The following is a 7922-nucleotide window of genomic DNA, read 5'->3' on the forward strand; positions in this document are numbered from 1 at the left end:
TGCAGTTCAAAAGTATTAGACCACCATCGGACTTAAGTTTACAACTCAACCAACAAGCACTTCAGAAGAGCGAGAGTTGTAAGTTAAACAAAAACAACTCATACATAGAGACCCGCTTGAAGACTAAATCAGACTTCTCCCCCTTTGTCATCAAATGACCAAAAGTGACAAAACTGTGGACTAACGGCCCTGACGAATATCAGCTTGAGGTTGGTGGAGGAGCACCGGCGTTGGTGTCGGGGTCATTTATTGATGTAGGGCCTGCCGCAGTGTCGCCGAGATCCTCAGCCTCATCCGCCTCACGCGATGAAGAATATATATGAATTGGTAACCAGCTGAGGAACTTTGACCTTCTTGAATTTCTTTGAAGGAGGGTGAGACCAGTCAAAGTTCTCCTTAAAGCCCATCTGCTTGAGGTCTTCATCACTGTAAAGATGTGAAAGTATGGCCCAAGTGTGATCGAAGATTTCATGCACATAATAGTGATTCTTCTTCACAGTATTCTGCGTGATTGTCATGTTCTGAAGAATTGAGCCAAATTGATGCTTGACCCACTTGTGATTGCGATCGACTTTCTGGTGAAGACTTAGAAGAAGCTCACGATTAGTCATCACTCGTGGGGCAGTCACTTGACATTTTTTATTTGTGGCTTTAGCAGCAGAGTCCTGGGAAGCAGAGTCATCATTGGTTGGGTAAGATGCAGCCTTACGGAATTTACCATCCAATGGACGAGTGCCTTCATCAATAACAGTAGATTTGCCTTTTTCATCAACTAAGGGAATAGTCCGCTTGAGGACTCCAATGGGAGGCAGAAAGCTGAGGTAATTCTGAAAGTCAGCCTTGTAAGGAATTGAACACCTGGTTCTGATGAATTTCATTTTCCAAGGAGCATAGGGCTTCAATTCAAATGGTGATAGAGCAGCATTGGTCAAAGTCCTCATGAAGAAATCATGATAGTTGATGGGAATACGATGTATGATGTTGAACAACAGATTCTTCATGATGCCAACAACCTCTTCTTCTTCAGAGTTGTGGCATTTAATCGGACTAAGGGTTTTGGTCAAGGTGCGGTAGATGGTCCTTGGCACGTATAGCAAATCCTTCACAAGGAAGGTGGTTCTTGGAGCTTGTCCTTGACACAAAGGCTTCATCAGCACTTGCATGGGATGATTTTGAAGTTCAGATTCCTCACATATGAGTCGTGCACCTTCTGTAGGGGGGCTGACTGGGATGTCATGAAGTAATTCAGAGGCCGGAGCTTTATACTGAGTATTTTCAGTCATCCAATCCAGAACCCATGAATTGACATCAGTGACATTTCCATAGAGGTGCACAGTTGCATAGAACTGAAGAATTAGCTCTTCATTCCAATCGCAGATATCAACACAGAAACTGAGGAGTCCAGCTTCATGAAGAACATTCAGCACTGGTTGAAAGCATGTAATGGACTCCATATCCACATGAGGAATCTCCCTGTGTTGGAAGACATTGTCTTCATCAAATAGAATAGTAGCATAAAAGTTTATCTGGATAGCAGTCCAAAACCTCTTGCGCCTAAGTCTCCCTGAGTCATAAGGATTCATATCAGTGAAGAAATGATGCTCATCAAATAAATTGTCACTCTTGAATTTGGTCTTCTTTGAGCCAGATGGAGGGTTTTGAGGCTTGGGCTGAACATTTGTAGTTGTAGGCCTCACAATCTCTCCAGACACAACTTTTGGTGCAGAAGATTGAGGAATTGAAGCGGCAGTCTGAGTCTGCATTTCTTCAACTGTTACAACTAGAAATTTCTTCAGGAATGGATTGGAGTGGGGTTGCTTGATCTTTAGATCCAATAAATACTTCTTTAGTTTGTGTAGGAGACTGAGGAATTTGGTGAAGAGGGGTGGCGATTGGTGAATTGGGGTGAATATTTTCCCAATGATCATCATTCAACACAGGAGTTGTAGAGCCAATGTCCACATCTTCATCAATTTCTTCAACGCCCGCCTCTTATGCAGTGAACTAAGGTACAAGCGATGATACCAGTGGTGCGAAAATAACATCTTCCACAACAATTTCTTCATCCAAATGCTCTGAAGAAGCAGCAGAAGGAATTTCTTCATCTTTCTCATCAGCAGGGATGACATATTCTTCACCAAACGGAATAATCTCCTTTGATGGCACAACCGAGATGGGAACAACATCAATTGGTTCAGTGAAGGAGCTCGTCAAAGTCCCCACTTCCTTGGGAGCTGAGAAATCAGCAAAGGCTGATGCTTTCCTTTTATTTGCGGCTTCCTTCTACGCATCCTTTGTTTTGTTCACTTCTAATGCAGAAGGAAATGTTGTTGTCTTCACCTTTGAAATTTTTGCAGTTGCCCTGACATTTTCAGTTTCTTCAGGCGCAACAGTGGTGGTTGCCCGGGCATTCTCTTCAGCTGCTAGAATTTCTTCAGCAGCCCTTGTAGCTTCTTCAACAGCCTGAGTTTCATCAGCTTCACTTCCATTTTCATCAGATGGCTGAGCATATGCTTCAGCCTGAGTAATTTATTGTTGCGATGAAGCTGCAACATTCGAGTTGTGGTCCCTGATGGTCTTGTTGGCAACGTTGACAAATCTGACTGGCTCCAAACCAATCCGCATGGTATCGGTAAATTCATCACTAAGGCCTTTGATCTCCTTTTGCATATTGACAAGTTCTTCAGGAGACATATTCAAAACGTTGTTCTTCAAAAAGCGTTCTTTCTAGTATTGGTCCTTCTTGACTCGCCTAGCCTTCTCAAACTTCCATTTCTCTTTGCCTATGAACGCATTCAGCATGTGACTTTGACCAGGATTCGGATCTAGGTTAGGGAGTGGAGTGTTGGGATCCTTGCACCATAGGTCAATGAAGTCCAGGATCTTCTTTGGATCCAGCATAAGAGGCACAGTCTACCTTTGGCTCTAGCAACCCTTTCTTGTCCGTCCCTGATGATTTCAGCAAGTTCTTCATCATCATCAGAAGGGACTTGGAATGCAACTTGCTTCTTGTGAGGACTTGGCCTCATTCCACGTCTAGTAGTAGACTTCTTCAGAATTGTAGGACCACTTGAGGATTGTGGTTGGGCTGAGGAACTAGCAGATGCTCCTGATGCAACTGAAAAACCAGCAGTCCACTGACATGTTGCAAGTGTTGGGGAACGTAGCAGAAATTCAAAATTTTCCTACGAGTCACCAAGATCTATCTATGGAGAGACTAGCAGCAAGGGGAAGGAGAGTACATCTACATACCCTTGTAGATTGCTAAGCGGAAGCATTCAAGAGAATGGGGTTGAAGGAGTCGTACTCATCGTGATCCAAATCACCGGAGATCCTAGTGCCGAACGGACGGCACCTCCGCGTTCAACACACGTACATCCCGGTGACGTCTCCCATGCCTTGATCCAGCAAGGAGAGAGGGAGAGGTTGAGGAATACTCCATCCAACAGCAGCACGACGGCGTGGTGGTGGTGGAGGAGCGTGGCAATCCTGCAGGGCTTCGCCAAGCACCACGCGAGAGGTGGAGGACTTGGGAGAGGGGGAGGGCTGCGCCAGAACTTTGTGTGAAGCTCCCATGTGCCTCCCCACAATATATAGGGGTGGAGGGGCTGGTTTCTTGCCCTCCAAGTCCATTGGGGCGTTGGCAAAGGTGGGAGGAAAGAAATCCCATCATTTCCTTCCCCACCGGTTGTTATCCCCCCTTTTTAGGGATCTTGATCTTATCCCTTCGGGATATGATCTTATTCCTTCTAAGGGGGGATCTTGGTGCGCCTTGACCAGGGGTGTGGGGCCTTGCCCCTACTACCCACGTTCATGTGGGTCCCCCCATGCAGGTGGTCCCCACTCCAGAACCTTCTAGAACCTTCCCGGTACAATACCGAAAAATCCCGAACATTTTTCGGTGGCCAAAATAGGACTTCCCATATATAAATCTTTACCTCTGGACCATTCCGGAACTCCTCGTGACGTCCGGGATCTCATCCGGGACTCCGAACAACATTCGGTAACCACATACAAACTTCCTTTATAACCCTAGCGTCATCGAACCTTAAGTGTGTAGACCCTACGGGTTCGGGAACCATGCAGACATGACCTAGACGTTCTCCGTCCAATAACCAACAGCGAGATCTGGATACCCATGTTGGCTCCCACATGTTCCACAATGATCTCATCGGATGAACCATGATGTCAAGGACTCAATCAATCCCATATTCAATTACCTTTGTCTAGCGGTATAGTACTTGCCCGAGATTCGATCGTCAATATACCGATACCTTGTTCAATCTTGTTACCGGCAAGTCTCTTTACTCGTTCCGTAACACATCATCCCGTGATCAACCCCTTGGTCACATTGTGCACATTATGATGATGTCCTACCGAGTGGGCCCAAAGATACCTCTCTGTTTACACGGAGTGATAAATCCTAGTCTCGATTCGTGCCAACCCAACAGACACTTTCGGAGATACCTGTAGTGCACCTTTATGGCCACCCAGTTACGTTGTGATGTTTGGTACACCCAAAGCATTCCTACGGTATCCGGGAGTTGCACAATCTCATGGTCTAAGGAAATGATACTTGACATTAGAAAAGCTTTAGCATAGGAACTACAATCTTTGTGCTAGGCTTAGGATTGGGTCTTGTCCATCACATCATTCTCCTAATGATGTGATCCCGTTATCAACGACATCCAGTGTCCATGGTCAGGAAACCGTAACCATCTATTGATCAACGAGCTAGTCAACTAGAGGCTTACTAGGGACATGGTGTTGTCTACGTATCCACACATGTATCTGAGTTTCCTATCAATACAATTATAGCATGGATAATAAATGATTATCATGAACAAGGAAATATAATAATAACTAATTTATTATTGCCTCTAGGGCATATTTCCAACAGTCTCCCACTTTCAATAGAGTCAATAATCTAGTTCACATCGCCATGTGATTAACACTCACAGGTCACATCGCCATGTGACCAACATCCAAAGAGTTTACTAGTGTCATTAAACTAGTTCACATCATCATGTGATTAAGACTCAATGAGTTCTAGGGTTTGATCATGTTTTGCTTGTGAGAGAGGTTTTAGTCAACGGGTCTGCAACATTCAGATCCGTATGTACTTTGCAGATCTCTAGGTCATATTGTAAATGCTGCTTCCACGCTCCACTTGGAGCTATTCCAAATGGTTGCTCCACTATACGTATCCGTTTTGCTACTCGGAGTCATTCAGATAGGTGTTAAAGCTTGCATCGACGTAACCCTTTACGCCGAACTCTTTATCACCTCCATAATCGAGAAACATGTCCTTATTACTCCAAGGAAAATTTTGACCGCTATCTGGTGATCCACTCCTTGATCACCTTTGTACCCTCTTGCCAGATATGTAGCAAGGCACACATCAGGTGCGGTACACAGCATAGCATACTGTAGAGCCTACGTCTAAAGCATAGGGGACGACCTTCGTCCTTTCTCTCTTTTCTGCCGTGGTCGAGCTTTAAGTCTTAACTTCGTACCTTACTACTCAGGCAAGAACTCCTTCTTTGACTGATCCATCTTGAACACCTTCAAGATCATGTCAAGGTATGTGCTCATTTGAAAGTACTATTGAGCGGTTTTTGATCTATCCTCATAGGTCTTGATGCTCAATGTTCAAACAGCTTAATCCAGGTTTTCTATTGAAAAACACTTTTCAAATAACCCTATATGCTTTCTAGAAATTCTACATCATTTCTGATCAACAATATGTCAACAACATATACTCATCAGAAATTCTATATTGCTCCCACTCACTTCTTTGGAAATACAAGTTTCTCATAAACTTTGTATAAATCCAAAATCTTTGATCATCTTATCAAAGTGCATATTCCAACTCCGAGATGCTTACTCCAGTCCATGGAAGGATCGCTGGAGCTAGCATACCTTTTAGCATCCTTAGGATCGACAAAACCTTTCTGATTGTATCACATACAACCTTTCCTTACGAAAACTGGTAAGGAAACTCGTTTTGACATCCATCTGCCAGATTTCATAAATGCAGCTAATGCTAACATGATTCCGACGGACTTTAAGCATCGCTACGGATGAGAAAATCTCATCGTAGTCAACTCCTTGAACTTGTGAAAAACTCTTCGCCACAAGTCGAGCTTCATAGATGGTGACATTACCATCCACGTCCGTCTTCTTCTTAAAGATCCATTTATCTCAATGCCTTGCCGATCATTGGGCAAGTCCACCAAAGTCCATGCTTTGTTCTGATACATGGATCCTATCTCGGGTTTCATGGCTTCTAACCATTTGTCGGAATTTGAGCCCACCATCGCTTCTCCATAGCTCGTAGGTTCATTGTTGTCTAGCAACATGACCTTCAAGACAGGATTACTGTACCACTCTGAAGCAATACGCATCCTTGTCACCCTACGAGGTACGGTAGTGACTTGATCCGAAGTTTCATGATCACTATCATAAGCTTCTACTTCAATTGGTGTAGGTGCCACAGGAACAACTTCCTGTGCCCTGCTACACACTAGTTGTAGTAATGGTTCAATAACCATATCAAGTCTCCACCATCCTCCCACTCAACTTTTCGAGACAAACATTTCCTCGAGAAAGGACCCGGTTCAAGAAACAATCCCTATTGCTTTCGGATCTGAATTAGGAGGTATACCCAACTGTTTTGGGTGTCCTATGAAGATGCATTTTATCCGCTTTGGGTTCGAGCTTATCAACCTGAAACTTTTTCACATAAGCGTCGCAGCCCCAAACTTTTAAGAAACGACAACTTAGGTTTCTCCAAACCATAGTTCAAACGGTGTCGTCTCAACGGAATTATGTGGTGCCCCATTAAAGTGAGTGCGGTTGTCTCTAATGCCTAACCCATGAACGATAGTGGTAATTCGATAAGAGACATCATGGTACGCACCATATCCAATAGGGTGCAACTATGATGTTTGGACACACCATCACACTATGGTGTTCTAGGCGGTATTAATTGTGAAACAATTTCCACAATGTCTTAATTGCGTGCCAAAGCTTGTAACTCAGATACTCATCTCTATGATCATATCATAGACATTTTATCCTCTTGTCACAATGATCTTCAACTTCACTCTGAAATTACTTGAACCATTCAATAATTCAGACTTGTGTTTCATCAAGTAAATATACTCAACATCTACTCGAATCATCTGTGAACTAAGAACATAACGATATTCACTACATGCCTCAGCACTCATTGGACTGCACACATCAAAATGTGTTACTTCCAACAAGTTGCTATCTTGTTCCATCTTACTGAAAACGAGGCTTCTCAGTCATCTTGCCCATGTGGTATGATTTGCATATCTCAAGTGATTCAAAATCAAGTGAGTCCAAACGATCCATCTGCATGGAGTTTCTTCATGCGTATACACCAATAGACGTGGTTCGCATGTCTCAAACTTTTTAAAAAACGAGTGAGTCCAAAGATCCATCAACATGGAGCTTCTTCATTCGTTTTATACCAATATGACTTACATGGCAGTGCCACAAGTAAGTGGTACTATCATTACTATCTTATATCTTTTGGCCTGAAAATGTGTATCACTACGATCGAGATTCAATAAACCATTCGTTTCAGGTGCAAGACCATTGAAGGTATTATTCAAATAAACAGAGTAACCATTATTCTCCTTAAATGAATAACCGTATTGCGATAGACATAATCCAATCATGTCTATGCTCAACGCAAACACCAAATGACAATTATTCAGGTTTAATACTAATCTTGATGGTAGAGGGAGCGTGCGATGTTTGATCACATCAAACTTGGAAATACTTCCAACACATATCGTCAGCTCACCTTTAGCTAGTCTCCGTTTATTCCGTAGCTCTTTTATTTTGAGTTACTAACACTTAGCAACCGGGCCGGTATCTAATACCCT

This window comes from Triticum aestivum, chromosome 7B (assembly GCF_018294505.1).
Source record: "Triticum aestivum cultivar Chinese Spring chromosome 7B, IWGSC CS RefSeq v2.1, whole genome shotgun sequence".
Taxonomy (NCBI): domain Eukaryota; kingdom Viridiplantae; phylum Streptophyta; class Magnoliopsida; order Poales; family Poaceae; genus Triticum; species Triticum aestivum.